General features: G+C 33.1%; 1 protein-coding gene across 2 annotated transcripts in view; it reads right to left on the reverse strand.

The window, feature by feature from the left end:
- Window positions 1-13,608, reverse strand: part of LOC128866309 (aquaporin AQPAn.G) — a 65,218-nt gene extending 51,610 nt beyond the window's left edge. For both annotated transcript variants that reach the window (XM_054106927.1, XM_054106926.1), the window contains exon 1: window positions 13,413-13,608. The gene's annotated coding sequence lies outside the window, so the exon portion shown is untranslated. The remainder of the gene's footprint in view (window positions 1-13,412) is intronic.
- Between the last annotated feature and the right edge of the window lie 3,664 nt (window positions 13,609-17,272).

Consider the following 17,272-nt stretch of genomic DNA (forward strand, 5'->3'; position numbering starts at 1 on the left):
AAAACTCTTACACACCAACTGGGACACAGCAAGTTATTTGGAATATTTTTAATGTTGCCCGATTTTATATTATTTTGTAAAAAATGTTATATTTTCGGATGAAAAAATGGTACCTTGATGGACCCGATTGTTTTTTTTAAATTATTGGAGAGATTTGCGCAAGAGCCCCCTCTTATTTTACAGGCGCAACTACGCTGGAGGTTCTGTTATGGTTGGGTGCATTTACATCGAAAGCAACTCTTGATATACAGTTGACATCATCGCGAATGAATGGTGGGGACTACAAAAACGTTTTGAAAAATAGTTTCCTTCCCTTTAATCAGGATAATCGTGAAGTGCCCTTCGTTTTTCAGCAAGACAACGCCCGAATCCAAGTAAGCAGGGAAACAAGGCAGTATTTGACCGATTATTCCATAGAAACTACGGACTGGCCAGCGTGTTCTCCGGATCTAAACCCAATAGAAAACATTTGACTAATATACCAGTCAGAAGAGTTTACGCCAACAATCGCCAATTTGACAACACCAACACGAGCTTAAAGCGGCAATTAAGGCAGAATGGGAAAAAGGGTTATTTTGTGTCGCTAAAGCAAATGGTGCTTCCATAGAATACTAAAATATTCTAGATGACAGAAAAAAAAAATCGAAAAAAGTTGACTTTTGTTAAATGATCACTTTAATTACACAGGCCGACAAAATTTAACCAACATTCAGACCCAGAAACCAGACTATATATTTCCGAAGGTTTATGATGCGCTGAATCCAAATCTGGCCTCAGAATTGCTCTATTAGTTTGAGTTTTCGAGATATCCTAACCTAAAAGTGCAAAAAACCCCATTTTTGCCCATATTTGAGGTTATGTAGCCTTGCAGATGTTTTCTTTCACCAAAATTAAAGGATGGCATCTTTAAATACAATCCTTCTTTTTTCAAATGGCGTTTTGTTTACTCAAATATCATTTTTTTTCGCAGAGATATCGCATTTTGAAATTTTCATGTTTCGAAATTTTCCTACACCTGAAAATCGATTAAGATAACATAGACATGATATAGTCGCTTACTAATTTTCTTGGGTTTGAGGGCCTGAAATATATGGATTAATAGTATGTAAATTTGGAGTTTGTGGGAAAGCCTGCTTGCGGTTATGTGGGTTAGCCTGCTCGCGGTATGATAGGGGTGGTTTCTAGGGGTTAGGGCTGTGTGTGACTCGGTACCGAAGGGTTAGATAGTGTAGGGATGTGGTGAGTCAGCACACTTATGGTGTGAGACAAAATTTTAAGAAAAATAAGACTCAATTCAAGAAAATTAGTAATCGAATATATCATGTCAATGTTAATATATCTTAATCGATTTTCAGGTGTAGGAAAATTTCGAAACATGAAAATTTCAAAATGCGATATCTCTGCGAAAAAAAATGATATTTGAGCAAACAAAACGCCATTTGAAAAAAGGATTGTATTTAAAGATGCCATCCTTTAATTTTGGTGAAAGAAAACATCTGCAAGGCTACATAACCTCAAATATGGGCAAAAATGGGGTTTTTTGCACTTTTAGGTTAGGATATCTCGAAAACTCAAACTAATAAATTAATTTTAGTTATCAATCCGAATTTTGCATGGACAGAGAAGCAGATATTAGTTTAAATTATTTCGGATACTTTTCCTTGTAGACTAGTGTTATCATTTTGAAACGCCTGGAAATACGTTTTTGCTAAAAATTGTCTTTATGTTTTAAAAAAATTAATTCTGTAAGGAAGCAGATAACTTTTGTTACTTTAAATGATATATTTATAATATAAAAATTTTATTTTCCTCAGAAATCTATAAATTAAAATACTTTGAAAAATTTTTTGGTGTCTTATGATTATGAAACCCACCTTATATGTATGTTTCCGTGCTTTAGATTTTTAAAAGGCATACGAACCAATTACTTTTGAAGCGAGTGGATACTCATACATTGTAGTTGTAATTGTAAAATATTAGCTGCACCATTCACATTCACATGCAATGAGACTATTAAATGCCCCATTGGACTGTTATTAAAATTCATTTTGTACTCTTTCACAAATAAATTCATAAATTTTTTTAATGTGGCAAACCGTGAGGTCATCCTCTGCTTTCACCACAATGTTTGTCCTTTGAGGCTATAAAACGGCAACATTTATGACTTTTGACGGCAAAAAGAAAAATTCCATATGGCTTAGCGGTCTCTCTGAGTTCATTGCATTTTCAGAAATAAATACATATAAATAAATATTTTTATATTTGCGACATCAAAGCTATCAAAGTTATTGCTTGCATTTATTAAATTTACCATTAAAAATAGTCCAAGGAACGAGACCACATGAAATACACACAAACAGACGCATACACAAAAATTCAACTTAAAAGCCGCAGCCTTTTACTGGAATTCGATGCTTTGAACTTGCACACTTACGGGCAAATTAGTAAGTGCCTGTGAGACTTATTTGTTCTCATTGAGTTCTCATTAACACTTTTACACCTAGTGGCACCTAACAACAATAACAAACAATGGATAAACGTGTCCCAGCAATGATGTTTTCATAATAAATCTAAATTTAAATATAAATCCATGCATGAATAGAGAATAGAGATGTACAGTGTGCGGTTAAAAAATTAGGAGCATCCAAATGTTTTCAACTTCTGCCTAAACAAGAATGATAGAAAAACAGATTTCGTCGTGACGTGACGGAAGAACCCATGAACAAATAAACAAAAGGAAGGGGAATTACTTATGTGTGAAGAAGAAGAGTAGGCAAAAACAATGGAAACCACTTTATAGCCACGGCGTCTTCTGCAAAAAACCGCAAGCAAACTGCATTTAGAAGCGTTATGTTCCTTTGTGCTTTCACATTTAACACCCGGCACTTCGATTTCATTAGTTTAAATCTCACAAATCACAATATTGCTGAGAGCCATTCACTGAATTTTCATAAAAATCTACATAATTTCTCCTACTTTTGTTTCCTCTGTTCGCTTGTTTTGTATTGCGGAGGGAGCTGACGACCGACTTGTCAAAATCGGGAAAATAAAGTAACTGCTTTTTAATGACGCCACTTTAGATTCTCAATTCGCCTTGTTTTCTAAATGTACCTACAGAATGGTTATCACTCAAATTATTCCTACGAAGTTGCCACTTTTTTATCCAAATTATTTTAAAAGTAAATAAATTATCATAAAATGAATATCAAAGGAAACTAAGAATGAATACCAGCAAGGCGAATCTATTGAAGGTGATAGAAGCAGTACAAAAACAAAAAGTTGCATGTATTTTATGTTTACTTTTTGGGCTCAATTGTCAAAATGATTATTTCCAAGGCGAATTGGTTGAAAAAAAGAAACTAATAACAAAGAAATGTAAATAAAGTCTTTCGAGAGTATAGTTAAAAGTGTTTGAAGTAAATTAGTATTATTAGTAGTAAAACTTTTTCCGGATTTATTATTTAAATCTACTTAACAACTATGATTAACTGAATTTCAGTGCAGTTAATTTTAACAAAATAAACATCAAACCAAAATTTTTTGTAGGTTTCGTTGAAAAATTCCTAATACAATTCACAATTCTTAGTTGTTTTCGGATTCGATTGAAAAGTTTTAAATACAATTAAAAAACAAAACATATATAAAAATAAAAAAATAACAAAAAAAAAATTAAAAAAAAAATAAAAATACAAAAAATAAAAAATTTAAAGTACATATATAAAAAAATTTAATATATAGAACTTTTAGAAATGAAAAATAAAGAAAAAAATTTAAATGCATAGAATTTTTAGAAATGAAAAATAAAGAAAAAAATTGAAATACATAGAATTTTTAGAAATGAAAAATAAAACAAAAAAATTTAATTCAAAAAAATTATCATTAAAAAAATTTTAATAAAAAAAATTAAATATATAGAATTTTTAGAAATGAAAAATAAAACAAAAAAATTCAATTAAAAAAAATTATCATAAAAAAAAATTTTCATAAAAAAAATTAAATCTACAGAATTTTTAGAAATGAAAATTAAACAAAAAAATTTAAAGACATAGAATTTTTAGAAATGAAAATTAAAGAAAGAAATTTAAATGCATAGAAATTTTAGAAATGAAAAATAAAACAAACAAAATTAATTTAAAAAAATTATTAAAAAAAAATTTGAATAAAAAAATTAAATATATAGAATTTTTAGAAATGCAAAATAAAGAAAAAAAATTAAATACATAAAATTTTTAGAAAGAAAAATAAAATCAAAAAATTTAATTTAAAAAAATATCATCAAAAAAATTTGTACATAAATAAAAAAAAATTTTAATTTAAAAAAATTTGTAATTAAGAAAAAATGTATTAGTAAAACAGTTTCCGGATTTGTTATTTACTTCGGGTCATTGTAAAAAAAATACAAGTAAAAAACACTCTTTTTCTTCCTATTTTTTGACAGGAATCCTTGGTGTGAGTTTGACAGGCTGTCAAGTGTGTGATGGCGAGAGTGCTTGGTATTTTTGCTTGAGCATAATTAGAAGTTTTATGGTAACATTAAAAATAATACAAAAAAATTAAAAATAAAGTCATTGACTAGAAAAACTTACAATAGCAAATATTTTTAATATATTTCTTAGCTATTATAATGGTTTTTTATTGAGAAATACATCGGTGTTTATACCTCTTTTTACGATTTTCTATGAAATTACCCTTTTTTATGCAACTTTGTCACATAAAAGGGCGTTTTAGAATCAGCTGATCCCAGCTGTGGCCATTTTTTTTTACAACCAGCTCAGAGTGTTTTCACTTCTAGATCTGTAAAATGCATCTGAGCGATGAGCAAGAATAAAATGTTTGATCCTGTAACTTGCAACGGTAAAGGATATGGAATAGCGTCGAAAAACTAATGCTTGCCTTACCCCACAGGTTATAATATTTGAAGGCCTGAAGGCCATATCCTCTCGTTTTCTGAAAATTTCATGCAACAAGCACTGCTTACAGCAACTTAAAAAAAATTACCCATTCTGCCTTCCATTCTTTTCGCGTATAAAGGACTTTTGACCATTTTTTTTACTTAAATGAAGTCTTTACCCAAAATAATACCTCACTGATTTTTGTTTGTTTCTACTTTGTATAAAACAATGTAAACAACGAAATATGTAAGCAAAGCACACATTTTTGACATAAATGCCCAAGGCGAATTAGTCAGCTGTTCTACCGATATCAGCTTCTACAGATACGCCTTGAATACAAGACTTACGCCTTTCGAATTCGCTTTGGCATCATCGCCTCAAATAAACAAACAAAAGGAAGACGAAGAGTGAGCGAAAGCAATGGAAAGTGCCAAAGACAATAGATTAAAAAAAAAAAAAAAAAAAAAAAATTTAATTAAAAAAAATTAAAAAAAAAATTAATTAAAAACAAATTTTAATAAAAAAAATGTATAAGAAAAAAATTGTATATGAAAAAATTTAAATAAAAAAATATATAGTAATTTAAGATAAAGTGGATATGCACGTCGTTCTCTCCTTGAGAAATCAATAGTGGTTAAATTTCAAGGGCCGATGTTGAATGTGAACCACTCCTAAACGTCAACGACACCGTTGGACTTCTTCCATTGGGGTTATTTGAAAGAAAAGGTGTACGTCGATAAGCCAGCAACAATTCAAGAGCTAAAGGATGAGATAATTCGGCACATTAACGGCATAGAACCTCAATTATGCCTCAGCGTCATTGAAAATTTGGACCATTGGATGGAGGTGTGCCGCCGAGGCCGTGGCAGCCATATGGCCGACCTTTTGTTCCATGCGGAATTGAGCCATACCAATATTATCATAATAAAGATAAATGATAATAATTTCCTAAAAAAATTGTATTTTACTCAAAATCAACACCGGCCCTTGAAACTTAACCACCCTTTATATGTGCAATTGGCGCGTACACCCTTTTTGGGTGTTTGGTCGAGCTCGTCCTCCTACTTGTGCGGTGCGTCTTCGATAGTTGGTTGCCTTTATTATTTCGAGGCTTTTCTTAGACACGCCGCTATTTGAGAACGACCACCGGATTGTGAGAGCCCAAATTAGTAAAACTAATAAAAATTCCAAAACTAAAACTGCAGAGCATTACCCTACAATTATTAACAAATATAAAACCAACAACATTACTGTAAAATTATCAACAAATCCAATCCCTTTTTCTTGCCTCCACACCTAAATTCTTCTCTTCGATAAAAGGCGTAATAATCACGCGAAATTCGCAGATAAGCTGCTCCAGATTTGTATGTACCTACATTTGTACAAGTATATTTAAACAGCACCAGTTTGCCAATAAAAATCCAATTTGTACAACGGCAGACGTAGATTTGACGTCACAACCGCTAAAGCATTGCAAATATGTTAAGAATTATCGCTTCAAAAAAAGCATACAAATACAGAATTTTATTGTGCGGAGTTAAAAAATTTAAATGGTGTATTGGCATGAGATAATAAATAAAATAATAAAAGGGAAATTCTTGTTTCCGATTTCACAACAGAAAAAACTAGTAAAGAAGCGACCAATCTTTTGCGCATGTTGTTTTTTTTTTGTTTATTTTTATTTTTTATTTTTTTAAGATTATTGAAGTCATATAAGGATCATATTAATAGTTTATAGATAATTTGACTTATCTTATAAAAAATGGAGCCCTATGGTTTTTTAATTTACAAGCGGAGTGAGTCTTATTGGGAAACGTAAAGGGTTTCAGACAACCAAAGCTTTTAGCAGAGAATGTTAATGCACGAACATGTCCATGTTATCAATAACATTTGCGCCTTTTCATTACATTAACATTCTCTGTTATTGGTCTGCATTGATGCTATCGGTCCGATTTTTTGCCTAGAATATATCCGAATAAGTTATAACTGTAATACTCAAAGGAATATAGTGTGAAAAATTGTTAAATATTTCTAGTTTTAATTTTGGCGCAGCTCCTCTCTTTCCGATGAGTATCATACGAAAACTTTACAGGAGTTTTTCTCGAAACTCAGAGCTCGAATAAATCTTAACCAATTGATTTGAAATTTTAACTGTATATTCACCAATACACTCTGCCTGGAAATACGGATTAACTTTTCAATATTTACATAGTTTTGGGTCGGCTGCTGAACGGGTATTTGCTGAAGTCGAGGTGCACTACTTAGGTGCAAAATTTTCATGTGGGATCTTATTCTCTTGAAGCAGTGCAGCATTTTAAGTATTTGGGAGTTCTGTTCGCATGTAGCGGTGATGAAACTTCTGCAGTCAGGGTCGCATCAACGCCGCCAACAAAACGTTTTAATGCCCACCTGAACTTGTTCGAACCTCCCGGCTCTTGTCTAAAGCTACATACAAAGCTAACTATGCGCAAGACCCTTATCCGACCAAAACCAAATCATCTAAAGCTAGTGGCCCTGATAGACTAAGAATACTTATGCTGAAGCACCCGAGTACTTTGGGAATAGGATTGCTCACAAAGGTTTTCAATCTGTCCTTGGCCACTCTCATTATCCCTGACAAGTGGAAAACAGGGAGAGTGGTCCCGCTACTGAAACATGGGAGACCCGCCAACCAAGGGGAGTATTATCCACCGATAACTCTCCGTTCCCCAGGAGTGAAGGCACTTGAAGTCCTCCTACTCCCATCAAAACACCTGGCCCCAGCCCCACATCAGCATGGTTTCCTTCGAGTGCACAGCACTCACCGTCGTAAACGCCCAGATAAACCGCGGGCTTAACCAATACCGTCCCTGCGAGAGGACTGCCCTTTCACCCTTGCTGTTCAACCTCTATCTATCGAAGCTCCCCCAACCACCAGAGGGAGTCTCCCTGGTCTCATATGCTCACGACTTGCGTCAAAGTGAACGTCTACCTCCCCGATCTTTCTCGCTTTTCCATTGCGAGGAATCTCCAATTTTTCTCCACAAAGTCCACCGCGACCCTCTTTACCACCTGGACAAAGGAGGTCAAACTGCAACTGAAGGTAAAAGTGGATAACATACCAATTCCAACTGCTAATAATCCAAAAATTGTGGATGTAACCTTCGACAGTTTGCTTTCCTTCTCTGCGCACACAACCTCAATTGCTACTAAAATCCAAAGTCGCAGCAAGGTCCTCAAATCGCCTGCCGGCAGCACTTGCGACAAAGACAAAGAATTGTTGCTATCGACATTTAAGGCAATTGGCCGGCCGATTCTAAACTATGCTGCGCCTGTCTGGTCGTGGATAAAGCTCTAGACTTGCCAAAACACTGCTATTCGGACAGCGACGGGTTGCCTCCTCTCTTCAACACCTACACAACGAGGCATAGATGCTCCCCGTAAAGGAGCACTATATACTGCTCAGCAAGCAGTTCCTGTTAGGGTACTACCGCATGTTTCACCCCTGCAGACTCCTGCTTGAGCCAGAGCCGCCTCCCAGGCACGTCAGGAGACACCTCCTCAATTACGCCGACGAGATCCAGGACCAAACGAACGGACATCTACTGGACTAGACAGTGTTTAGACAGACAATAAACGACCTTCATCAGCAGACCATCACCACCTTCATAAGCTTCTGACCACCTAATGACGTAATCGGAGTCGTACAGCACATGAAGAGCTCCAGCTTCACCGTGAGACCCGCGTAACATTGGTACAATTAAGTTCTGGATATTGTAGCAGGTTAAACTCCTACTTATTCTGAATTGACCCCGACATACCAAACACATGTCCTGCATGTGAAGGCACCCCGCACGACACTAACCACCTTTTCACATGGCACTCAAAACCCACTCAAAACCCACTCATCTAACACCCTTCTCCCTCTGGACCCAACCTGTCGAAATAGCATGTTTTCTGGCCCTACCTTTAGATGAATTAGACGAAGATGACCGGTGATATACACTACACTGACAGGACTTGTATTACTGCTACAACAACAAAATGCTAGCTAGAAAGGGTACTAATCTTCCACTGCTGTAAAACAGAGGAAATATTGGAATGCCTATGGCAAGTTTCAAATCAAGGATAAAAAATAATATTTTCCAGGCGGCCAATAGATCACGGAGAGAAGAAAATATTTGTGTTACAACAAGGCTAATTTGGCCACAAACAGATAAGAAGAGATTCGGAGAATTGCTCAACGTCTCAAGAGAGAACATCTAGTGTCACCGGTCAATGGCTGATAGGTAGGCTCTCTTCTAGGCTAGAAGTATTTTCGCATGAACGCTGCAGAAGTTGTAGAGACGAGGAAGAGAAAGAATCAGAGAACATTTCCTCTGTAATTGCCCAGTCTCAGTTACGAGTAGAGCAAAGTTGTTAGGAAAACACCTTTTTGACCCTCTTATGGAACTACCCGGTTTCATAAGAGCTCCTAATTGGTTCCAATGATAAATAAACATTCAGGTTCCCGTGTTACACAGTGCTACCACAGCGCACCGACTGCCACAAAAACCTAACCTAACCTAACCTTTCTCCCTCTCTGGGCATTAATCGCTGCTATTAATAAACTGTTTATTTTTCTATATATTTCCAAATACGCGCGCGAAATTATACACAGATTTTATTAAAGTGAATTCTTTTCGCTTAATGCTTAAAAAAACTTAAAGCAACTTTCAAAAATAAAATAAAATATCACAGCATTCCAGAGCACTGCTTTTTTATCAGCTTCAAACAAGATTAATGCCTATAAAATACTCAAGAAACCTTTTCCAGCATAAATTTAATTCACTCCGGCTAATCAGTTGCCGATATTTGTCACAAACATAAGCACATACATACATATATACATTTAATAAGAGAAATGTGCCATGCATTGCCAATTTAGCACAACGGAACGAAGTACACAAACAGCTCATATTTGGAAATTCCAAAGAATACTCGCTTTGAAATAAGAAAAAATGAAGAAGTCACTTCGCGTTGAAAATGAAAACTTGTAGTGCAATTAAAAACTGTTGTTCGATTAACTGTTATTTCGACGTACATACGCAAGGAGACAAATACATACATACATATAAGCAAACATACATATATTATTCTATATTATGTGCATATGTATGTAAGTAGATAGTAAAATTAGAAAACGCAACAGCAAAAAATAGACGCAAGGTTTTTTACTTTTAACTTCATGAAATTTGCGGGAAATCATGACCAAAGACTTTTTATTATTGTTATTATTATTTATAGTGGATATATATGTACAATATAACAACCTAACTTAATTAGCACACTGGCTGTTAGGTCCTTCGGTGAGACACTTTTTTGTTTGATGAAAAATTTGAAAATTTATATCTAAATAATTCTTGTCATTTTGAGTTTTATAAAATATTATATTTTCTTGAGAATTTGATAAAATGTATTCATATACAATAATTATTAATTTTTGTTTTTTTTTTGGATTTGTTAAAATATTTCGTTAATAACTTATTTTTTATTTGAGAAAATAATTCAATAATCTTTTCCAAGTATTTTATTTTTATATTTTTATAAAATATGCAAAAAATCGAGCCGAAGAATTTTTATTATTTTTTATATTTTATTTGACAAAGAGTTTGAAAAACCATATTTTTGTTAAATATTTTTTTATAAAATATGTGAGAAGTCGCACTCAAATATTGTTGTTATTTTTTTATTTTTTATTTAATAAAATATTTGAAAAACCATTCTTTAATATTTTTTATAAAATATGTGAAAAATGGCAGCAAAGTATTTCTACTATTTTTTATTTGATTTAATATTAGAAGTATTCTTTTTTTAATTTTGTATTTGATAAAATAATTTTTTAAGTTTTTTATAAAATATTTGAAAAATCGAACCCAAATAATTTTGTTATTTTTTACTTGAAATAATATTTGAAGTATTTTTAACTTTTTACATGATAAAATATTTGACGAACCATATTTTTTTACTTTTATTAAAATGGCGAGGTAAAAGTCCACAAAACGCCAGGGTACTCCACCATCTGTGTGATCACTGGTGTGTAAGGGAATGGTAAAATTCAATGTTAGTTTCTTTAGTAAACGAAAGCAAATTTAGTGCGTCCTTTTCATTTGAAAACCCACATTTAATGCACAAAAAAAAAATTGATAAAAAAATATAAAAAATAAGAAAACAATAAAAAAATATATAAAAAAAAATATATAAAAAAAAAATATATAAAAAAAAATATATAAAAAAAAATTTAAAAAAATTAAAAGGGGGAAAAAATTAAAAGATAAAAAAATAAAAAACCAATACAACAACAAAAAATATAAAAAAATGAAAAAGTAAAAAAAAATAAAAAAAACTATAAAAAAATAAAAAAAATAATATTCGCATCAACATTTTTTATTTCGTTCCAAATATTTTAGTGCAAAAAAAAAGAAATCAAAAACATTTAATGCGAAAAATAAGAAAAAATTAAAAAAAAAATTTTAAAAATATAAACAAAAATAAAAAAATAAAAAAAATTAAAAAAAAAATTTTTTAAATATAAACAAAATTAAAAAAATAAGAAATTTAAAAAAAAATAAATAAAATAAAAAAAAAATAAAAAAAATATATGTATATAAACAAATAAAAAAAAAAAAAAATAAAATAAAAAAAAAAAATAAAAAAAAAAAAAATAAATAAATATCGTATCAATATTTTTTATTTTCTTCAAAATATTTTAGTGCAAAAAAAAATTGGTAAAAAACAAAATTGGGGTGCGCTTTTTTTATTAAAAATAAAAATTATTTGCATATAATTTTTGACGTATTTTATCAAATTAATGCCTGGTTTCACCAATGAATATTAAATTTATGAGACTTTAAAAATTTAACAAATTCGTGTTAAAATTTTACAACTTCAAATTTTAGTAGCCTAATAAATTTTAGAATTGATTGGTAAAAACGGGCATTCATTTGATCAAATGTTTCAAAAATCATATCTAAATATTTTATATTTTTAATTAAAAAAGGCGTTTTTTAATTAAAAATTTAAACAAAAAGGGGTTTTACCAATTTTTTTACGATTTAAAAATCATATAAAAAATCCTTTAAATTTTTTTATATTTTTGATAAAAAAAACCGCACCCAAATATTTGTTTTTTACTTTTTCTTACGTGATACAATTTTTTGAAAAATCATATAAAAGTATTTTTATTTTAAATTATTTTTATTATCATTATATTTTATTAATTGACGAAATTTTTTAAAAAGCATACCCAAATATTCTATTTGTTTGCTTGAAGAAGAACACAAAACAAAATTTTTCTTAGCACTTTTTTATTTATTTTTATAAAAAAAAGTTACTCAAATATTAAATTTTTTTATTTGAAAAAGATCACTGAAATATTTTCTTTAAATATTTTTTTATTTACTTTATATTAAAAAAAGGTACCCAAATTATGGTTTTTTACCATTTTTTTACGTTATAAAATTTTTTGAAAAATCATATTAAAAAACCATTCAAATTTTTTATATTTTAAATTAAAAAAAGCGCACCCAAACATTTGTTTTTTACCTTTTTTTACTTGATAAAATTTCTAAAAATCATATAAAATGTTTATTTTAAAATATTTTTATGATGATTATATTTTTTTAATTGACGAATGTTTTTAAAAATCATACCCGAATATTTTATTTGTTTATTTAAAATGGAATATCCAATTATTTTCGCTTAGAACTTTTTTTTATTTATTTTATATTAGAAAAAAGATACCGAAATTTTGGTTTTTTACCATTTTTTTTTACATTAAAATATTTTGAAAAATCATTTAAAAGTATTTTCATATTAATATATTTTTATTATCTTTACATATTTTTAATTGGCGAAATATTTTAAAAATTATACCCAAATATTTTATTTATTTATTTAAAAAATAATATCCAAATATTTTTTCTTAGTATTTTTTTATTTTTAAAATCATACCCAAATATTCTATTTGTTTATTTGAAAAAGAACACCCAAATATTTTTTCTTAATATTTTTAATTAATTTTATTTTAAATAGTGTACCCAATTTTTTAAATTTATTTTTGGTTCCAAAAAGTTACCTAAATATTATATTTGTTTATTTAAAAAAGACCGCCCAAATATTTTCTTGTTTATATTTTTTTAATTTTTTATTTTTATTTAAAAGTTACACCAATATTATATTTCTTTATTTGAAGAACTCAAAAAAATTATAATTTTTCTTAGCACTTTTTTTATTTATTTTTATTAAAAAAAGTTACTCAAATATCCTTTTTGTTTATTTGAAAAAGAACTTTCAAATATTTTTTCATAGTATTTTTTTTCAATTTTCGCATTTTCATGTAAAAATTATTTGAAGGCAAAACAGTTTCCACTTAAATTCCACACAATCGCTACACACCCCAGTTGCACACGCACCAAAAACGCTTTAAATATTTACTAAATACTTTAGACACTTCACACAAATTAATTAAAAATTTAAGCAAAATGGATTTTTTTTCTATACCTTTGCGCCGATTGTGGGCTTAATGTTGGCTTCAAAAATGCACGTAGGGCAAAATCTTTTGCGCGAACACAAACTAATTACTAATTTGAAATAATATGGCCGGTGCTGGAGGATTTAATGAACTAACACCACCTGTTGATCCGCAAAGCTTATTGCGCTCTGTACACTTTAACGTCTAAACAAATACTACACAGCGACGAAAATTGCAAAGCCCAAGACGACACGACCGCTAGCAGCAAGCAGCAAACAGCAAAAGCAATATTAAGCGACAACAACAACGACAACAGAAATCAAGCGCCAACGAGTGTAAGAGCCGAAAGTAGCAACAACACGAACTGTTGTAAACGGCGGTAGCCTCAAATGCTAGGGAAAACAACAAGAAACGCAGCGAAAATGTAACTGGAATGACAGTGGCACTGGCATTGGTTTTTGTTGTTGTTGCTTTTCTTGTGCCCTAATCGCATACGAAGCCCTCTGACAAAATAAGTAATTAAAAGAGCATAAAAAATAGAAGTAAGATAGGTTATTGTAATAAATAGTTGCTGTTTTTTAAATTATTTTTGCTGGCGCTGCCGCTGCTGCTGCTGTTGTTGTTTGCTGTTGTCTTTATCGCTTTTGTTATTTTTACATTTTACATGCAACAGTTGCTGTTGTTTTTGCTGCTGTTGTTGATCATCGTTGGCTAATCGTCACTAAGTAGGAACTGGAAAGCTACTGTTTGTCTGGATATCGGGGTGTGGTGTGGTGTGGCGCTCACGGAGTGGTGCCAACAATTTTGATTACGGACTAGTAAGTGATGAATAATACCTACAGACATACATACCGTATATACATGCATACACACTTACAAGGAGAGCTTACATACATCAGGAAGAGTAGTTTTACTTTTTGCGGCGCTCGGTTTGGGCGTAAATAGCATGCGTTGAGTGAGATATTTTTAGGAATCATAATCAGACCAATAATCCGTTTTTCAGTTTTTTTTTTGCCTAGAGAATCGTACTACTGGAATTCAAATTTTTTCTTAAAAGTTGCTGTCGATACTAGACTTAGGTAGATGAAATGATTGAAGTACCAGACTGCCACTTCTCAAGTAGCACCAAAGCGCCAATTTGGTACTACTCTAAGACCTCCAACAGGCAGATAGCTACAACAGCCAGCCAGAGCTGTTGATGTAACGGAGAAGGTTGATGGAATTTAGGTTGGCGCACCGCCCAGGCTGTCGAAGAGAGAAGCACCAAGTGACCTTAATCGTCTGGCTGCCAAACCCGGGCATTTACAGAAAAAAAGCTCAACAGTCTCTTTCTCTGAAAGATCCTCATAGCTTCTGCAATGAGAATTAAATAGTAAACCCAGCTTTTCTGCGTGAGTGCTGATCGCCCAACAATCGGTAAGCACAGTCACATGGGGATGCCGATGCCCAGCTGAGAGATCTCTGAGGCCAATTCAGTCGACGCCTTCCGGATAAGCTCATTACAGCTACATCGGGATGCCGATGACCGGCTGAGAGATCTCTGAGGAATATTCTGTCGACCCCTTCCTGGCAAGCTAATCAGCAATTTCATTTCCCTCTGTGCTTCTTTGTCTTGAAATCCAGAACAGAAAAACGTTACCTACACACCCAAGAGGTTTGATCTTCTCCTTACAGGAGTTGACCAATTTGGATCTGCTACATTGGGATGACGATGACCGGATGGGAGACCTCTGAGGCCAATTCAATCGACCCTTTCTTGGCAAGCTAATCAGCAAATTCATTTCCATCTATGCTTCTTTGTCTTGGAATACAGATCAGAGAAAGAGATCACAGAAATTAGAGTTGACCAATTTGGATCTGCACCAAGGCGTGTTCAGAGCCTTGATCGCAGGTTGACTAACGGAAAAAATTTTGATATCTCCCTCACTCCCTCGTTCTCTAAGCATTCGGCATGCCTCGAAGACCGCAAAGACTTCTGCCTGAAAAACACTAGCAGTATTCGACAGTTTTAAGGAAATGCATAAATTGGCTGATTTAGAAAAAAAATCATGCTCTGACTCCCGATTCCATCTTGGAGGCGTCAGTGAAAACAGAGGTAACAGGCTCGGTACAGATTTTCCCCTCGGTACAGATTTTTCCGTCGTTGCTCGTTGCCTACTTGGAAAGATTGCCCTGGCACGACCTTCAAACTCCAGTTTGCGGATAGAGAGATCGGCGCAGATCCCAGATAAATACTATATTAACTGTCCAAAGAACTATGATTTATCTTGAGAGATTGCTTCTCTACTCCATTTTGGCGCCGTCAGAGAAGACAGAGGCAACAGGCTCGGTACAGATTTTTCCCTCATTCCAATCCTGCCTACTTGGAAAGATAGCTCTGGCACGACCTTCAAACTCCAGTTTGCGGATAGAGAGATCTGCACAGAGTTCAGAAAAATACGTTATTAACTGTCCACAAATACTTCTATGTACATACATATGTCCTTTGAGAGATTGCCTCTAGGAACCAACCTCCTTTAACCTGGTCGCACTTTGAGCATCGATGGATATAACGTCAAAGTCGATGAGAAGTAAGAGCACAACGAGATTCAGGGCAGCACTGGGACAAGTTCTACAAGCAGTACTTTTTACCCTCCCCACTCCACTTAAGATGGATAAAACTTTTGTGACTTTTCTAACTCTTCTTAATAAATCTGTTGTTGATTTCTCGTCTTCAGTCTCAAATCTAATCAAGTCGCCTCCTTGTGAGCCTTCGCAGACTGTTTATGTTAATAATTCTTTGTCCAGTTGTCCTTTCTTATGTCCTTATGTAAGGGTCTGCCCCAAGGTTTTGTGCTTGGCCTTTATTATTTGTATTATATATTATATTAATGACCTTCCTGAGGTACTTAATCATGGCGACCTAATTGTATCTTAGTTGCTTCTTTGATTCAATTAATTCAAGTATATCTAATTTAAGCTGGTAAGGTGTATGCACCGGGAACAGTGCAAATATGGTCGGATTAAAGCATGCCTGCCGATTGGAATTTAAGTGTGCTCTGCCCAATCCATAAGAAGCGCGATCCTGCAATTTGTGGCAATTGCCGCGGGATTAGTCTTCTAAATATCGCCCAAAAGGGTCTAGCGAGCATATTATGTGAAAGGCTGAAGCCAACCATCAATCAACTGATTGGTCCTTATGAGTGTGGCTTTGGACCAGGAAAGTCCACAAGCAACCAGATCTTCACACAAAATCATCGGAAAATATCCATGAAAGGAGAATTTTTTAATCATTTTAAAGGAGCATTCGACAGCACGAAATGGAGTTGCCTATATGCCGCGATATCTGAATTTGTTATCCCCCACAAAACTAATACGACTATGCAAAATGAGGTTGCTCAATAACAGCGGCGCCGTCAGAATTAGGAAGGACCTCACCGAGCCGTTTGCAACGAAACGAGGTGTCAGACAGTGTGACTCGCTGTCGTGTAACTTCTTTAACCTATTGCTGGAAGAGATCGCGCGAGTCGCTGAACTTAATCGCTCAGGCACAATTTTTATAAGAGCATAGAATTGTTTGCGTATGCCGACGATATTGACATCATCGTCCTTAACATCCCCGCTGTTAGTTCTGCCTTCTCCAAACTGGGTAGAGAAGCAAAGCGAATGGATTTGGTGGTAAACGAGGACAAAACGAAGTACGTCCCACCATCAGACAAACAGTCGGCGCACTCGTGTATCGGCCCCACGTCACTGTTGACAGTTATGATTTTGAGGTTGTAAAAGACTTCGGTTATCTAGAAACCAGTATTAACAGTCAGCTTTGAAGTCCAACGTAGAATCTCTCTTGCCAACAAGTGCTACTTTGGACTAAGTAGGCAACTGAGCAGTAAAGTCCTCTCTCGACGAA

The sequence above is a fragment of the Anastrepha ludens genome, chromosome 6 (genome assembly GCF_028408465.1).
Source record: "Anastrepha ludens isolate Willacy chromosome 6, idAnaLude1.1, whole genome shotgun sequence".
Lineage (NCBI taxonomy): Eukaryota > Metazoa > Arthropoda > Insecta > Diptera > Tephritidae > Anastrepha > Anastrepha ludens.